Source organism: Haliotis rufescens, unplaced genomic scaffold (assembly GCF_023055435.1).
Source record: "Haliotis rufescens isolate VD_foot unplaced genomic scaffold, xgHalRufe1.0.p SCAF_138, whole genome shotgun sequence".
In the NCBI taxonomy this organism is placed as follows: domain Eukaryota; kingdom Metazoa; phylum Mollusca; class Gastropoda; order Lepetellida; family Haliotidae; genus Haliotis; species Haliotis rufescens.
This window is the reverse complement of record NW_025963822.1, coordinates 1-16,906: the sequence shown is the minus strand read 5'-3', so window position 1 is coordinate 16,906 and position 16,906 is coordinate 1. Positions and strand designations below refer to the sequence as shown.

General features: G+C 39.1%; 27 non-coding genes across 27 annotated transcripts; all 27 read left to right on the top strand.

The window, feature by feature from the left end:
* Positions 1-314: 314 nt before the first annotated feature.
* Positions 315-388, top strand: Trnai-aau. The gene has a single exon. It is a non-coding gene; the product is annotated as a tRNA-Ile (tRNA).
* A 546-nt stretch (positions 389-934) lies between these two features.
* On the top strand, positions 935-1,008 carry Trnai-aau. Its single transcript has one exon. It is a non-coding gene; the product is annotated as a tRNA-Ile (tRNA).
* Positions 1,009-1,554: 546 nt separating this feature from the next.
* Trnai-aau lies at positions 1,555-1,628 on the top strand. Its single transcript has one exon. It is a non-coding gene; the product is annotated as a tRNA-Ile (tRNA).
* A 546-nt stretch (positions 1,629-2,174) lies between these two features.
* Positions 2,175-2,248, top strand: Trnai-aau. Its single transcript has one exon. It is a non-coding gene; the product is annotated as a tRNA-Ile (tRNA).
* A 546-nt stretch (positions 2,249-2,794) lies between these two features.
* Positions 2,795-2,868, top strand: Trnai-aau. The gene has a single exon. It is a non-coding gene; the product is annotated as a tRNA-Ile (tRNA).
* Positions 2,869-3,414: 546 nt separating this feature from the next.
* On the top strand, positions 3,415-3,488 carry Trnai-aau. The gene has a single exon. It is a non-coding gene; the product is annotated as a tRNA-Ile (tRNA).
* Positions 3,489-4,034: 546 nt separating this feature from the next.
* On the top strand, positions 4,035-4,108 carry Trnai-aau. The gene has a single exon. It is a non-coding gene; the product is annotated as a tRNA-Ile (tRNA).
* A 546-nt stretch (positions 4,109-4,654) lies between these two features.
* On the top strand, positions 4,655-4,728 carry Trnai-aau. Its single transcript has one exon. It is a non-coding gene; the product is annotated as a tRNA-Ile (tRNA).
* A 546-nt stretch (positions 4,729-5,274) lies between these two features.
* On the top strand, positions 5,275-5,348 carry Trnai-aau. The gene has a single exon. It is a non-coding gene; the product is annotated as a tRNA-Ile (tRNA).
* Positions 5,349-5,894: 546 nt separating this feature from the next.
* Positions 5,895-5,968, top strand: Trnai-aau. Its single transcript has one exon. It is a non-coding gene; the product is annotated as a tRNA-Ile (tRNA).
* Positions 5,969-6,514: 546 nt separating this feature from the next.
* Trnai-aau lies at positions 6,515-6,588 on the top strand. The gene has a single exon. It is a non-coding gene; the product is annotated as a tRNA-Ile (tRNA).
* Positions 6,589-7,134: 546 nt separating this feature from the next.
* Trnai-aau lies at positions 7,135-7,208 on the top strand. The gene has a single exon. It is a non-coding gene; the product is annotated as a tRNA-Ile (tRNA).
* A 546-nt stretch (positions 7,209-7,754) lies between these two features.
* Positions 7,755-7,828, top strand: Trnai-aau. Its single transcript has one exon. It is a non-coding gene; the product is annotated as a tRNA-Ile (tRNA).
* Positions 7,829-8,374: 546 nt separating this feature from the next.
* Trnai-aau lies at positions 8,375-8,448 on the top strand. Its single transcript has one exon. It is a non-coding gene; the product is annotated as a tRNA-Ile (tRNA).
* Positions 8,449-8,994: 546 nt separating this feature from the next.
* Trnai-aau lies at positions 8,995-9,068 on the top strand. Its single transcript has one exon. It is a non-coding gene; the product is annotated as a tRNA-Ile (tRNA).
* A 546-nt stretch (positions 9,069-9,614) lies between these two features.
* On the top strand, positions 9,615-9,688 carry Trnai-aau. Its single transcript has one exon. It is a non-coding gene; the product is annotated as a tRNA-Ile (tRNA).
* Positions 9,689-10,234: 546 nt separating this feature from the next.
* Positions 10,235-10,308, top strand: Trnai-aau. Its single transcript has one exon. It is a non-coding gene; the product is annotated as a tRNA-Ile (tRNA).
* A 546-nt stretch (positions 10,309-10,854) lies between these two features.
* On the top strand, positions 10,855-10,928 carry Trnai-aau. The gene has a single exon. It is a non-coding gene; the product is annotated as a tRNA-Ile (tRNA).
* A 546-nt stretch (positions 10,929-11,474) lies between these two features.
* Trnai-aau lies at positions 11,475-11,548 on the top strand. The gene has a single exon. It is a non-coding gene; the product is annotated as a tRNA-Ile (tRNA).
* A 546-nt stretch (positions 11,549-12,094) lies between these two features.
* On the top strand, positions 12,095-12,168 carry Trnai-aau. The gene has a single exon. It is a non-coding gene; the product is annotated as a tRNA-Ile (tRNA).
* Positions 12,169-12,714: 546 nt separating this feature from the next.
* On the top strand, positions 12,715-12,788 carry Trnai-aau. Its single transcript has one exon. It is a non-coding gene; the product is annotated as a tRNA-Ile (tRNA).
* A 546-nt stretch (positions 12,789-13,334) lies between these two features.
* On the top strand, positions 13,335-13,408 carry Trnai-aau. Its single transcript has one exon. It is a non-coding gene; the product is annotated as a tRNA-Ile (tRNA).
* Positions 13,409-13,954: 546 nt separating this feature from the next.
* Positions 13,955-14,028, top strand: Trnai-aau. The gene has a single exon. It is a non-coding gene; the product is annotated as a tRNA-Ile (tRNA).
* A 546-nt stretch (positions 14,029-14,574) lies between these two features.
* On the top strand, positions 14,575-14,648 carry Trnai-aau. Its single transcript has one exon. It is a non-coding gene; the product is annotated as a tRNA-Ile (tRNA).
* A 546-nt stretch (positions 14,649-15,194) lies between these two features.
* On the top strand, positions 15,195-15,268 carry Trnai-aau. The gene has a single exon. It is a non-coding gene; the product is annotated as a tRNA-Ile (tRNA).
* A 546-nt stretch (positions 15,269-15,814) lies between these two features.
* Positions 15,815-15,888, top strand: Trnai-aau. Its single transcript has one exon. It is a non-coding gene; the product is annotated as a tRNA-Ile (tRNA).
* Positions 15,889-16,434: 546 nt separating this feature from the next.
* Positions 16,435-16,508, top strand: Trnai-aau. Its single transcript has one exon. It is a non-coding gene; the product is annotated as a tRNA-Ile (tRNA).
* Positions 16,509-16,906: the final 398 nt, after the last annotated feature.

Here is a 16,906-nt window from a genome sequence, read left to right as displayed (position 1 = left end):
AAATCTGGACATGCCAATTGAAAGAAATGTCGATTTAGCTTATGTATAAATAAAATGATTTCTGATGTCATGATAATGTGTCTGTCACTTCTAAAGAATCCCACACATGTTTGTCAGTACGTGTAGAAGCCACAGGGATGGTTATGAGTTACATATGTGTGAGTGGTCGGATTGGAAACCACGTCTCTGGAGAGACAGCATGCAAGGTGCCTTATGCCACGCTATCTGAAAGAAACGTCTTAACTTTCACAGCATGCCTAAAATGGGGTTTTCAAGGGTATATATGTTCAACTGGCTCAGCCTCTCTCTAAGTTGGCCGATTAGCTCAGCTGGTTAGAGCGCCGTGCTAATAACGCGGATGTCATGGGTTCGATCCCCATATTGGCCACGGAAGTTTTTGTGCTTGCATTGCATTTTCACTTTCACTCCCAACCATTTCTATATAATGCTTATAACATCAATTGCCTTTTGATGTTATGTATCACACTCGTATTTTGCGAAAAACATGAAATAATTCAGTCTCCTCAATTGAAATCTTAAAATATTTTATCGGGTTAAATTGTCATTAACACAAAAAAGAAAACGAACACAGCAAAGCTGTTCATGTTCAGAAATTGGAGAAATCTGGACATGCCAATTGAAAGAAATGTCGATTTAGCTTATGTATAAATAAAATGATTTCTGATGTCATGATAATGTGTCTGTCACTTCTAAAGAATCCCACACATGTTTGTCAGTACGTGTAGAAGCCACAGGGATGGTTATGAGTTACATATGTGTGAGTGGTCGGATTGGAAACCACGTCTCTGGAGAGACAGCATGCAAGGTGCCTTATGCCACGCTATCTGAAAGAAACGTCTTAACTTTCACAGCATGCCTAAAATGGGGTTTTCAAGGGTATATATGTTCAACTGGCTCAGCCTCTCTCTCAGTTGGCCGATTAGCTCAGCTGGTTAGAGCGCCGTGCTAATAACGCGGATGTCATGGGTTCGATCCCCATATTGGCCACGGAAGTTTTTGTGCTTGCATTGTATTTTCACTTTCACTCCCAATCATTTCTATATAATGCTTATAACATCAATTGCCTTTTGATGTTATGTATCACACTCGTATTTTGCGAAAAACATGAAATAATTCAGTCTCCTCAATTGAAATCTTGAAATATTTTATCTGGTTAAATTGTCATTAACACAAAAAAGAAAACGAACACAGCAAAGCTGTTCATGTTCAGAAATTGGAGAAATCTGGACATGCCAATTGAAAGAAATGTCGATTTAGCTTATGTATAAATAAAATGATTTCTGATGTCATGATAATGTGTCTGTCACTTCTAAAGAATCCCACACTTGTTTGTTAGTACGTGTAGAAGCCACAGGGATGGTTATGAGTTACATATGTGTGAGTGGTCGGATTGGAAACCACGTCTCTGGAGAGACAGCATGCAAGGTGCCTTATGCCACGCTATCTGAAAGAAACGTCTTAACTTTCACAGCATGCCTAAAATGGGGTTTTCAAGGGTATATATGTTCAACTGGCTCAGGCTCTCTCTCAGTTGGCCGATTAGCTCAGCTGGTTAGAGCGCCGTGCTAATAACGCGGATGTCATGGGTTTGATCCCCATATTGGCCACGGAAGTTTTTGTGCTTGCATTGTATTTTCACTTTCACTCCCAATCATTTCTATATAATGCTTATAACATCAATTGCCTTTTGATGTTATGTATCACACTCGTATTTTGCGAAAAACATGAAATAATTCAGTCTCCTCAATTGAAATCTTGAAATATTTTATCGGGTTAAATTGTCATTAACACAAAAAAGAAAACGAACACAGCAAAGCTGTTCATGTTCAGAAATTGGAGAAATCTGGACATGCCAATTGAAAGAAATGTCGATTTAGCTTATGTATAAATAAAATGATTTCTGATGTCATGATAATGTGTCTGTCACTTCTAAAGAATCCCACACTTGTTTGTCAGTACGTGTAGAAGCCACAGGGATGGTTATGAGTTACATATGTGTGAGTGGTCGGATTGGAAACCACGTCTCTGGAGAGACAGCATGCAAGGTGCCTTATGCCACGCTATCTGAAAGAAACGTCTTAACTTTCACACCATGCCTAAAATGGGGTTTTCAAGGGTATATATGTTCAATTGGCTCGGCCTCTCTCTCAGTTGGCCGATTAGCTCAGCTGGTTAGAGCGCCGTGCTAATAACGCGGATGTCATGGGTTCGATCCCCATATTGGCCACGGAAGTTTTTGTGCTTGCATTGTATTTTCACTTTCACTCCCAACCATTTCTATATAATGCTTATAACATCAATTGCCTTTTGATGTTATGTATCACACTCGTATTTTGCGAAAAACATGAAATAATTCAGTCTCCTCAATTGAAATCTTGAAATATTTTATCGGGTTAAATTGTCATTAACACAAAAAAGAAAACGAACACAGCAAAGCTGTTCATGTTCAGAAATTGGAGAAATCTGGACATGCCAATTGAAAGAAATGTCGATTTAGCTTATGTATAAATAAAATGATTTCTGATGTCATGATAATGTGTCTGTCACTTCTAAAGAATCCCACACATGTTTGTCAGTACGTGTAGAAGCCACAGGGATGGTTATGAGTTACATATGTGTGAGTGGTCGGATTGGAAACCACGTCTCTGGAGAGACAGCATGCAAGGTGCCTTATGCCACGCTATCTGAAAGAAACGTCTTAACTTTCACAGCATGCCTAAAATGGGGTTTTCAAGGGTATATATGTTCAACTGGCTCAGCCTCTCTCTCAGTTGGCCGATTAGCTCAGCTGGTTAGAGCGCCGTGCTAATAACGCGGATGTCATGGGTTCGATCCCCATATTGGCCACGGAAGTTTTTGTGCTTGCATTGCATTTTCACTTTCACTCCCAACCATTTCTATATAATGCTTATAACATCAATTGCCTTTTGATGTTATGTATCAAACTCGTATTTTGCGAAAAACATGAAATAATTCAGTCTCCTCAATTGAAATCTTGAAATATTTTATCTGGTTAAATTGTCATTAACACAAAAAAGAAAACGAACACAGCAAAGCTGTTCATGTTCAGAAATTGGAGAAATCTGGACATGCCAATTGAAAGAAATGTCGATTTAGCTTATGTATAAATAAAATGATTTCTGATGTCATGATAATGTGTCTGTCACTTCTAAAGAATCCCACACATGTTTGTCAGTACGTGTAGAAGCCACAGGGATGGTTATGAGTTACATATGTGTGAGTGGTCGGATTGGAAACCACGTCTCTGGAGAGACAGCATGCAAGGTGCCTTATGCCACGCTATCTGAAAGAAACGTCTTAACTTTCACAGCATGCCTAAAATGGGGTTTTCAAGGGTATATATGTTCAACTGGCTCAGCCTCTCTCTCAGTTGGCCGATTAGCTCAGCTGGTTAGAGCGCCGTGCTAATAACGCGGATGTCATGGGTTCGATCCCCATATTGGCCACGGAAGTTTTTGTGCTTGCATTGCATTTTCACTTTCACTCCCAACCATTTCTATATAATGCTTATAACATCAATTGCCTTTTGATGTTATGTATCAAACTCGTATTTTGCGAAAAACATGAAATAATTCAGTCTCCTCAATTGAAATCTTGAAATATTTTATCTGGTTAAATTGTCATTAACACAAAAAAGAAAACGAACACAGCAAAGCTGTTCATGTTCAGAAATTGGAGAAATCTGGACATGCCAATTGAAAGAAATGTCGATTTAGCTTATGTATAAATAAAATGATTTCTGATGTCATGATAATGTGTCTGTCACTTCTAAAGAATCCCACACAAGTTTGTCAGTACGTGTAGAAGCCACAGGGATGGTTATAAGTTACATATGTGTGAGTGGTCAGATTGGAAACCACGTCTCTGGAGAGACAGCATGCAAGGTGCCTTATGCCACGCTATCTGAAAAAAACGTCTTAACTTTCACACCATGCCTAAAATGGGGTTTTCAAGGGTATATATCTTCAATTGGCTCAGCCTCTTTCTCAGTTGGCCGATTAGCTCAGCTGGTTAGAGCGCCGTGCTAATAACGCGGATGTCATGGGTTCGATCCCCATATTGGCCACGGAAGTTTTTGTGCTTGCATTGCATTTTCACTTTCACTCCCAACCATTTCTATATAATGCTTATAACATCAATTGCCTTTTGATGTTATGTATCACACTCGTATTTTGCGAAAAACATGAAATAATTCAGTCTCCTCAATTGAAATCTTGAAATATTTTATCGGGTTAAATTGTCATTAACACAAAAAAGAAGACGAACACAGCAAAGCTGTTCATGTTCAGAAATTGGAGAAATCTGGACATGCCAATTGAAAGAAATGTCGATTTAGCTTATGTATAAATAAAATGATTTCTGATGTCATGATAATGTGTCTGTCACTTCTAAAGAATCCCACACATGTTTGTCAGTACGTGTAGAAGCCACAGGGATGGTTATGAGTTACATATGTGTGAGTGGTCGGATTGGAAACCACGTCTCTGGAGAGACAGCATGCAAGGTGCCTTATGCCACGCTATCTGAAAGAAACGTCTTAACTTTCACAGCATGCCTAAAATGGGGTTTTCAAGGGTATATATGTTCAACTGGCTCAGGCTCTCTCTCAGTTGGCCGATTAGCTCAGCTGGTTAGAGCGCCGTGCTAATAACGCGGATGTCATGGGTTCGATCCCCATATTGGCCACGGAAGTTTTTGTGCTTGCATTGCATTTTCACTTTCACTCCCAACCATTTCTATATAATGCTTATAACATCAATTGCCTTTTGATGTTATGTATCACAATCGTATTTTGCGAAAAACATGAAATAATTCAGTCTCCTCAATTGAAATCTTGAAATATTTTATCGGGTTAAATTGTCATTAACACAAAAAAGAAAACGAACACAGCAAAGCTGTTCATGTTCAGAAATTGGAGAAATCTGGACATGCCAATTGAAAGAAATGTCGATTTAGCTTATGTATAAATAAAATGATTTCTGATGTCATGATAATGTGTCTGTCACTTCTAAAGAATCCCACACATGTTTGTCAGTACGTGTAGAAGCCACAGGGATGGTTATGAGTTACATATGTGTGAGTGGTCGGATTGGAAACCACGTCTCTGGAGAGACAGCATGCAAGGTGCCTTATGCCACGCTATCTGAAAGAAACGTCTTAACTTTCACAGCATGCCTAAAATGGGGTTTTCAAGGGTATATATGTTCAACTGGCTCAGGCTCTCTCTCAGTTGGCCGATTAGCTCAGCTGGTTAGAGCGCCGTGCTAATAACGCGGATGTCATGGGTTCGATCCCCATATTGGCCACGGAAGTTTTTGTGCTTGCATTGCATTTTCACTTTCACTCCCAACCATTTCTATATAATGCTTATAACATCAATTGCCTTTTGATGTTATGTATCACACTCGTATTTTGCGAAAAACATGAAATAATTCAGTCTCCTCAATTGAAATCTTGAAATATTTTATCGGGTTAAATTGTCATTAACACAAAAAAGAAAACGAACACAGCAAAGCTGTTCATGTTCAGAAATTGGAGAAATCTGGACATGCCAATTGAAAGAAATGTCGATTTAGCTTATGTATAAATAAAATGATTTCTGATGTCATGATAATGTGTCTGTCACTTCTAAAGAATCCCACACATGTTTGTCAGTACGTGTAGAAGCCACAGGGATGGTTATGAGTTACATATGTGTGAGTGGTCGGATTGGAAACCACGTCTCTGGAGAGACAGCATGCAAGGTGCCTTATGCCACGCTATCTGAAAGAAACGTCTTAACTTTCACAGCATGCCTAAAATGGGGTTTTCAAGGGTATATATGTTCAACTGGCTCAGGCTCTCTCTCAGTTGGCCGATTAGCTCAGCTGGTTAGAGCGCCGTGCTAATAACGCGGATGTCATGGGTTCGATCCCCATATTGGCCACGGAAGTTTTTGTGCTTGCATTGCATTTTCACTTTCACTCCCAACCATTTCTATATAATGCTTATAACATCAATTGCCTTTTGATGTTATGTATCACACTCGTATTTTGCGAAAAACATGAAATAATTCAGTCTCCTCAATTGAAATCTTGAAATATTTTATCGGGTTAAATTGTCATTAACACAAAAAAGAAGACGAACACAGCAAAGCTGTTCATGTTCAGAAATTGGAGAAATCTGGACATGCCAATTGAAAGAAATGTCGATTTAGCTTATGTATAAATAAAATGATTTCTGATGTCATGATAATGTGTCTGTCACTTCTAAAGAATCCCACACATGTTTGTCAGTACGTGTAGAAGCCACAGGGATGGTTATGAGTTACATATGTGTGAGTGGTCGGATTGGAAACCACGTCTCTGGAGAGACAGCATGCAAGGTGCCTTATGCCACGCTATCTGAAAGAAACGTCTTAACTTTCACACCATGCCTAAAATGGGGTTTTCAAGGGTATATATGTTCAACTGGCTCAGGCTCTCTCTCAGTTGGCCGATTAGCTCAGCTGGTTAGAGCGCCGTGCTAATAACGCGGATGTCATGGGTTCGATCCCCATATTGGCCACGGAAGTTTTTGTGCTTGCATTGCATTTTCACTTTCACTCCCAACCATTTCTATATAATGCTTATAACATCAATTGCCTTTTGATGTTATGTATCACAATCGTATTTTGCGAAAAACATGAAATAATTCAGTCTCCTCAATTGAAATCTTGAAATATTTTATCGGGTTAAATTGTCATTAACACAAAAAAGAAAACGAACACAGCAAAGCTGTTCATGTTCAGAAATTGGAGAAATCTGGACATGCCAATTGAAAGAAATGTCGATTTAGCTTATGTATAAATAAAATGATTTCTGATGTCATGATAATGTGTCTGTCACTTCTAAAGAATCCCACACATGTTTGTCAGTACGTGTAGAAGCCACAGGGATGGTTATGAGTTACATATGTGTGAGTGGTCGGATTGGAAACCACGTCTCTGGAGAGACAGCATGCAAGGTGCCTTATGCCACGCTATCTGAAAGAAACGTCTTAACTTTCACAGCATGCCTAAAATGGGGTTTTCAAGGGTATATATGTTCAACTGGCTCAGGCTCTCTCTCAGTTGGCCGATTAGCTCAGCTGGTTAGAGCGCCGTGCTAATAACGCGGATGTCATGGGTTCGATCCCCATATTGGCCACGGAAGTTTTTGTGCTTGCATTGCATTTTCACTTTCACTCCCAACCATTTCTATATAATGCTTATAACATCAATTGCCTTTTGATGTTATGTATCACACTCGTATTTTGCGAAAAACATGAAATAATTCAGTCTCCTCAATTGAAATCTTGAAATATTTTATCGGGTTAAATTGTCATTAACACAAAAAAGAAAACGAACACAGCAAAGCTGTTCATGTTCAGAAATTGGAGAAATCTGGACATGCCAATTGAAAGAAATGTCGATTTAGCTTATGTATAAATAAAATGATTTCTGATGTCATGATAATGTGTCTGTCACTTCTAAAGAATCCCACACATGTTTGTCAGTACGTGTAGAAGCCACAGGGATGGTTATGAGTTACATATGTGTGAGTGGTCGGATTGGAAACCACGTCTCTGGAGAGACAGCATGCAAGGTGCCTTATGCCACGCTATCTGAAAGAAACGTCTTAACTTTCACAGCATGCCTAAAATGGGGTTTTCAAGGGTATATATGTTCAACTGGCTCAGGCTCTCTCTCAGTTGGCCGATTAGCTCAGCTGGTTAGAGCGCCGTGCTAATAACGCGGATGTCATGGGTTCGATCCCCATATTGGCCACGGAAGTTTTTGTGCTTGCATTGCATTTTCAATTTCACTCCCAACCATTTCTATATAATGCTTATAACATCAATTGCCTTTTGATGTTATGTATCACACTCGTATTTTGCGAAAAACATGAAATAATTCAGTCTCCTCAATTGAAATCTTGAAATATTTTATCGGGTTAAATTGTCATTAACACAAAAAAGAAAACGAACACAGCAAAGCTGTTCATGTTCAGAAATTGGAGAAATCTGGACATGCCAATTGAAAGAAATGTCGATTTAGCTTATGTATAAATAAAATGATTTCTGATGTCATGATAATGTGTCTGTCACTTCTAAAGAATCCCACACATGTTTGTCAGTACGTGTAGAAGCCACAGGGATGGTTATGAGTTACATATGTGTGAGTGGTCGGATTGGAAACCACGTCTCTGGAGGGACAGCATGCAAGGTGCCTTATGCCACGCTATCTGAAAGAAACGTCTTAACTTTCACAGCATGCCTAAAATGGGGTTTTCAAGGGTATATATGTTCAACTGGCTCAGCCTCTCTCTCAGTTGGCCGATTAGCTCAGCTGGTTAGAGCGCCGTGCTAATAACGCGGATGTCATGGGTTCGATCCCCATATTGGCCACGGAAGTTTTTGTGCTTGCATTGCATTTTCACTTTCACTCCCAACCATTTCTATATAATGCTTATAACATCAATTGCCTTTTGATGTTATGTATCACACTCGTATTTTGCGAAAAACATGAAATAATTCAGTCTCCTCAATTGAAATCTTGAAATATTTTATCGGGTTAAATTGTCATTAACACAAAAAAGAAAACGAACACAGCAAAGCTGTTCATGTTCAGAAATTGGAGAAATCTGGACATGCCAATTGAAAGAAATGTCGATTTAGCTTATGTATAAATAAAATGATTTCTGATGTCATGATAATGTGTCTGTCACTTCTAAAGAATCCCACACATGTTTGTCAGTACGTGTAGAAGCCACAGGGATGGTTATGAGTTACATATGTGTGAGTGGTCGGATTGGAAACCACGTCTCTGGAGAGACAGCATGCAAGGTGCCTTATGCCACGCTATCTGAAAGAAACGTCTTAACTTTCACAGCATGCCTAAAATGGGGTTTTCAAGGGTATATATGTTCAATTGGCTCAGCCTCTCTCTCAGTTGGCCGATTAGCTCAGCTGGTTAGAGCGCCGTGCTAATAACGCGGATGTCATGGGTTCGATCCCCATATTGGCCACGGAAGTTTTTGTGCTTGCATTGCATTTTCACTTTCACTCCCAACCATTTCTATATAATGCTTATAACATCAATTGCCTTTTGATGTTATGTATCACACTCGTATTTTGCGAAAAACATGAAATAATTCAGTCTCCTCAATTGAAATCTTGAAATATTTTATCTGGTTAAATTGTCATTAACACAAAAAAGAAAACGAACACAGCAAAGCTGTTCATGTTCAGAAATTGGAGAAATCTGGACATGCCAATTGAAAGTAATGTCGATTTAGCTTATGTATAAATAAAATGATTTCTGATGTCATGATAATGTGTCTGTCACTTCTAAAGAATCCCACACATGTTTGTCAGTACGTGTAGAAGCCACAGGGATGGTTATGAGTTACATATGTGTGAGTGGTCGGATTGGAAACCACGTCTCTGGAGAGACAGCATGCAAGGTGCCTTATGCCACGCTATCTGAAAGAAACGTCTTAACTTTCACACCATGCCTAAAATGGGGTTTTCAAGGGTATATATCTTCAATAGGATCAGCCTGTTTCTCAGTTGGCCGATTAGCTCAGCTGGTTAGAGCGCCGTGCTAATAACGCGGATGTCATGGGTTCGATACCCATATTGGCCACGGAAGTTTTTGTGCTTGCATTGCATTTTCACTTTCACTCCCAACCATTTCTATATAATGCTTATAACATCAATTGCCTTTTGATGTTATGTATCACACTCGTATTTTGCGAAAAACATGAAATAATTCAGTCTCCTCAATTGAAATCTTGAAATATTTTATCGGGTTAAATTGTCATTAACACAAAAAAGAAAACGAACACAGCAAAGCTGTTCATGTTCAGAAATTGGAGAAATCTGGACATGCCAATTGAAAGAAATGTCGATTTAGCTTATGTATAAATAAAATGATTTCTGATGTCATGATAATGTGTCTGTCACTTCTAAAGAATCCCACACATGTTTGTCAGTACGTGTAGAAGCCACAGGGATGGTTATGAGTTACATATGTGTGAGTGGTCGGATTGGAAACCACGTCTCTGGAGAGACAGCATGCAAGGTGCCTTATGCCACGCTATCTGAAAGAAACGTCTTAACTTTCACAGCATGCCTAAAATGGGGTTTTCAAGGGTATATATGTTCAACTGGCTCAGCCTCTCTCTCAGTTGGCCGATTAGCTCAGCTGGTTAGAGCGCCGTGCTAATAACGCGGATGTCATGGGTTCGATCCCCATATTGGCCACGGAAGTTTTTGTGCTTGCATTGCATTTTCACTTTCACTCCCAACCATTTCTATATAATGCTTATAACATCAATTGCCTTTTGAGGTTATGTATCACACTCGTATTTTGCGAAAAACATGAAATAATTCAGTCTCCTCAACTGAAATCTTGAAATATTTTATCGGGTTAAATTGTCATTAACACAAAAAAGAAAACGAACACAGCAAAGCTGTTCATGTTCAGAAATTGGAGAAATCTGGACATGCCAATTGAAAGAAATGTCGATTTAGCTTATGTATAAATAAAATGATTTCTGATGTCATGATAATGTGTCTGTCACTTCTAAAGAATCCCACACATGTTTGTCAGTACGTGTAGAAGCCACAGGGATGGTTATGAGTTACATATGTGTGAGTGGTCGGATTGGAAACCACGTCTCTGGAGAGACAGCATGCAAGGTGCCTTATGCCACGCTATCTGAAAGAAACGTCTTAACTTTCACAGCATGCCTAAAATGGGGTTTTCAAGGGTATATATGTTCAACTGGCTCAGCCTCTCTCTCAGTTGGCCGATTAGCTCAGCTGGTTAGAGCGCCGTGCTAATAACGCGGATGTCATGGGTTCGATCCCCATATTGGCCACGGAAGTTTTTGTGCTTGCATTGCATTTTCACTTTCACTCCCAACCATTTCTATATAATGCTTATAACATCAATTGCCTTTTGATGTTATGTATCACACTCGTATTTTGCGAAAAACATGAAATAATTCAGTCTCCTCAATTGAAATCTTGAAATATTTTATCTGGTTAAATTGTCATTAACACAAAAAAGAAAACGAACACAGCAAAGCTGTTCATGTTCAGAAATTGGAGAAATCTGGACATGCCAATTGAAAGTAATGTCGATTTAGCTTATGTATAAATAAAATGATTTCTGATGTCATGATAATGTGTCTGTCACTTCTAAAGAATCCCACACATGTTTGTCAGTACGTGTAGAAGCCACAGGGATGGTTATGAGTTACATATGTGTGAGTGGTCGGATTGGAAACCACGTCTCTGGAGAGACAGCATGCAAGGTGCCTTATGCCACGCTATCTGAAAGAAACGTCTTAACTTTCACACCATGCCTAAAATGGGGTTTTCAAGGGTATATATCTTCAATAGGATCAGCCTGTTTCTCAGTTGGCCGATTAGCTCAGCTGGTTAGAGCGCCGTGCTAATAACGCGGATGTCATGGGTTCGATACCCATATTGGCCACGGAAGTTTTTGTGCTTGCATTGCATTTTCACTTTCACTCCCAACCATTTCTATATAATGCTTATAACATCAATTGCCTTTTGATGTTATGTATCACTCTCGTATTTTGCGAAAAACATGAAATAATTCAGTCTCCTCAATTGAAATCTTGAAATATTTTATCGGGTTAAATTGTCATTAACACAAAAAAGAAAACGAACACAGCAAAGCTGTTCATGTTCAGAAATTGGAGAAATCTGGACATGCCAATTGAAAGAAATGTCGATTTAGCTTATGTATAAATAAAATGATTTCTGATGTCATGATAATGTGTCTGTCACTTCTAAAGAATCCCACACATGTTTGTCAGTACGTGTAGAAGCCACAGGGATGGTTATGAGTTACATATGTGTGAGTGGTCGGATTGGAAACCACGTCTCTGGAGAGACAGCATGCAAGGTGCCTTATGCCACGCTATCTGAAAGAAACGTCTTAACTTTCACAGCATGCCTAAAATGGGGTTTTCAAGGGTATATATGTTCAACTGGCTCAGCCTCTCTCTCAGTTGGCCGATTAGCTCAGCTGGTTAGAGCGCCGTGCTAATAACGCGGATGTCATGGGTTCGATCCCCATATTGGCCAAGGAAGTTTTTGTGCTTGCATTGCATTTTCACTTTCACTCCCAACCATTTCTATATAATGCTTATAACATCAATTGCCTTTTGAGGTTATGTATCACACTCGTATTTTGCGAAAAACATGAAATAATTCAGTCTCCTCAACTGAAATCTTGAAATATTTTATCGGGTTAAATTGTCATTAACACAAAAAAGAAAACGAACACAGCAAAGCTGTTCATGTTCAGAAATTGGAGAAATCTGGACATGCCAATTGAAAGAAATGTCGATTTAGCTTATGTATAAATAAAATGATTTCTGATGTCATGATAATGTGTCTGTCACTTCTAAAGAATCCCACACATGTTTGTCAGTACGTGTAGAAGCCACAGGGATGGTTATGAGTTACATATGTGTGAGTGGTCGGATTGGAAACCACGTCTCTGGAGAGACAGCATGCAAGGTGCCTTATGCCACGCTATCTGAAAGAAACGTCTTAACTTTCACAGCATGCCTAAAATGGGGTTTTCAAGGGTATATATGTTCAACTGGCTCAGCCTCTCTCTCAGTTGGCCGATTAGCTCAGCTGGTTAGAGCGCCGTGCTAATAACGCGGATGTCATGGGTTCGATCCCCATATTGGCCACGGAAGTTTTTGTGCTTGCATTGCATTTTCACTTTCACTCCCAACCATTTCTATATAATGCTTATAACATCAATTGCCTTTTGAGGTTATGTATCACACTCGTATTTTGCGAAAAACATGAAATAATTCAGTCTCCTCAATTGAAATCTTGAAATATTTTATCGGGTTAAATTGTCATTAACACAAAAAAGAAAACGAACACAGCAAAGCTGTTCATGTTCAGAAATTGGAGAAATCTGGACATGCCAATTGAAAGAAATGTCGATTTAGCTTATGTATAAATAAAATGATTTCTGATGTCATGATAACGTGTCTGTCACTTCTAAAGAATCCCACACATGTTTGTCAGTACGTGTAGAAGCCACAGGGATGGTTATGAGTTACATATGTGTGAGTGGTCGGATTGGAAACCACGTCTCTGGAGAGACAGCATGCAAGGTGCCTTATGCCACGCTATCTGAAAGAAACGTCTTAACTTTCACAGCATGCCTAAAATGGGGTTTTCAAGGGTATATATGTTCAACTGGCTCAGGCTCTCTCTCAGTTGGCCGATTAGCTCAGCTGGTTAGAGCGCCGTGCTAATAACGCGGATGTCATGGGTTCGATACCCATATTGGCCACGGAAGTTTTTGTGCTTGCATTGCATTTTCACTTTCACTCCCAACCATTTCTATATAATGCTTATAACATCAATTGCCTTTTGATGTTATGTATCACACTCGTATTTTGCGAAAAACATGAAATAATTCAGTCTCCTCAATTGAAATCTTGAAATATTTTATCGGGTTAAATTGTCATTAACACAAAAAAGAAAACGAACACAGCAAAGCTGTTCATGTTCAGAAATTGGAGAAATCTGGACATGCCAATTGAAAGAAATGTCGATTTAGCTTATGTATAAATAAAATGATTTCTGATGTCATGATAATGTGTCTGTCACTTCTAAAGAATCCCACACATGTTTGTCAGTACGTGTAGAAGCCACAGGGATGGTTATGAGTTACATATGTGTGAGTGGTCGGATTGGAAACCACGTCTCTGGAGAGACAGCATGCAAGGTGCCTTATGCCACGCTATCTGAAAGAAACGTCTTAACTTTCACAGCATGCCTAAAATGGGGTTTTCAAGGGTATATATGTTCAATTGGCTCAGCCTCTCTCTCAGTTGGCCGATTAGCTCAGCTGGTTAGAGCGCCGTGCTAATAACGCGGATGTCATGGGTTCGATCCCCATATTGGCCACGGAAGTTTTTGTGCTTGCATTGCATTTTCACTTTCACTCCCAACCATTTCTATATAATGCTTATAACATCAATTGCCTTTTGAGGTTATGTATCACACTCGTATTTTGCGAAAAACATGAAATAATTCAGTCTCCTCAATTGAAATCTTGAAATATTTTATCTGGTTAAATTGTCATTAACACAAAAAAGAAAACGAACACAGCAAAGCTGTTCATGTTCAGAAATTGGAGAAATCTGGACATGCCAATTGAAAGAAATGTCGATTTAGCTTATGTATAAATAAAATGATTTCTGATGTCATGATAATGTGTCTGTCACTTCTAAAGAATCCCACACATGTTTGTCAGTACGTGTAGAAGCCACAGGGATGGTTATGAGTTACATATGTGTGAGTGGTCGGATTGGAAACCACGTCTCTGGAGAGACAGCATGCAAGGTGCCTTATGCCACGCTATCTGAAAGAAACGTCTTAACTTTCACAGCATGCCTAAAATGGGGTTTTCAAGGGTATATATCTTCAATTGGATCAGCCTCTTTCTCAGTTGGCCGATTAGCTCAGCTGGTTAGAGCGCCGTGCTAATAACGCGGATGTCATGGGTTCGATACCCATATTGGCCACGGAAGTTTTTGTGCTTGCATTGCATTTTCACTTTCACTCCCAACCATTTCTATATAATGCTTATAACATCAATTGCCTTTTGATGTTATGTATCACTCTCGTATTTTGCGAAAAACATGAAATAATTCAGTCTCCTCAATTGAAATCTTGAAATATTTTATCGGGTTAAATTGTCATTAACACAAAAAAGAAAACGAACACAGCAAAGCTGTTCATGTTCAGAAATTGGAGAAATCTTGACATGCCAATTGAAAGAAATGTCGATTTAGCTTATGTATAAATAAAATGATTTCTGATGTCATGATAATGTGTCTGTCACTTCTAAAGAATCCCACACATGTTTGTCAGTACGTGTAGAAGCCACAGGGATGGTTATGAGTTACATATGTGTGAGTGGTCGGATTGGAAACCACGTCTCTGGAGAGACAGCATGCAAGGTGCCTTATGCCACGCTATCTGAAAGAAACGTCTTAACTTTCACAGCATGCCTAAAATGGGGTTTTCAAGGGTATATATGTTCAACTGGCTCAGCCTCTCTCTCAGTTGGCCGATTAGCTCAGCTGGTTAGAGCGCCGTGCTAATAACGCGGATGTCATGGGTTCGATCCCCATATTGGCCACGGAAGTTTTTGTGCTTGCATTGCATTTTCACTTTCACTCCCAACCATTTCTATATAATGCTTATAACATCAATTGCCTTTTGATGTTATGTATCACACTCGTATTTTGCGAAAAACATGAAATAATTCAGTCTCCTCAATTGAAATCTTGAAATATTTTATCGGGTTAAATTGTCATTAACACAAAAAAGAAAACGAACACAGCAAAGCTGTTCATGTTCAGAAATTGGAGAAATCTGGACATGCCAATTGAAAGAAATGTCGATTTAGCTTATGTATAAATAAAATGATTTCTGATGTCATGATAATGTGTCTGTCACTTCTAAAGAATCCCACACATGTTTGTCAGTACGTGTAGAAGCCACAGGGATGGTTATGAGTTACATATGTGTGAGTGGTCGGATTGGAAACCACGTCTCTGGAGAGACAGCATGCAAGGTGCCTTATGCCACGCTATCTGAAAGAAACGTCTTAACTTTCACAGCATGCCTAAAATGGGGTTTTCAAGGGTATATATGTTCAACTGGCTCAGCCTCTCTCTCAGTTGGCCGATTAGCTCAGCTGGTTAGAGCGCCGTGCTAATAACGCGGATGTCATGGGTTCGATCCCCATATTGGCCACGGAAGTTTTTGTGCTTGCATTGCATTTTCACTTTCACTCCCAACCATTTCTATATAATGCTTATAACATCAATTGCCTTTTGATGTTATGTATCACACTCGTATTTTGCGAAAAACATTAAATAATTCAGTCTCCTCAATTGAAATCTTGAAATATTTTATCGGGTTAAATTGTCATTAACACAAAAAAGAAAACGAACACAGCAAAGCTGTTCATGTTCAGAAATTGGAGAAATCTGGACATGCCAATTGAAAGAAATGTCGATTTAGCTTATGTATAAATAAAATGATTTCTGATGTCATGATAATGTGTCTGTCACTTCTAAAGAATCCCACACATGTTTGTCAGTACGTGTAGAAGCCACAGGGATGGTTATGAGTTACATATGTGTGAGTGGTCGGATTGGAAACCACGTCTCTGGAGAGACAGCATGCAAGGTGCCTTATGCCACGCTATCTGAAAGAAACGTCTTAACTTTCACAGCATGCCTAAAATGGGGTTTTCAAGGGTATATATGTTCAACTGGCTCAGCCTCTCTCTCAGTTGGCCGATTAGCTCAGCTGGTTAGAGCGCCGTGCTAATAACGCGGATGTCATGGGTTCGATCCCCATATTGGCCACGGAAGTTTTTGTGCTTGCATTGCATTTTCACTTTCACTCCCAACCATTTCTATATAATGCTTATAACATCAATTGCCTTTTGATGTTATGTATCACACTCGTATTTTGCGAAAAACATGAAATAATTCAGTCTCCTCAATTGAAATCTTGAAATATTTTATCGGGTTAAATTGTCATTAACACAAAAAAGAAAACGAACACAGCAAAGCTGTTCATGTTCAGAAATTGGAGAAATCTGGACATGCCAATTGAAAGAAATGTCGATTTAGCTTATGTATAAATAAAATGATTTCTGATGTCATGATAATGTGTCTGTCACTTCTAAAGAATCCCACACATGTTTGTCAGTACGTGTAGAAGCCACAGGGATGGTTATGAGTTACATATGTGTGAGTGG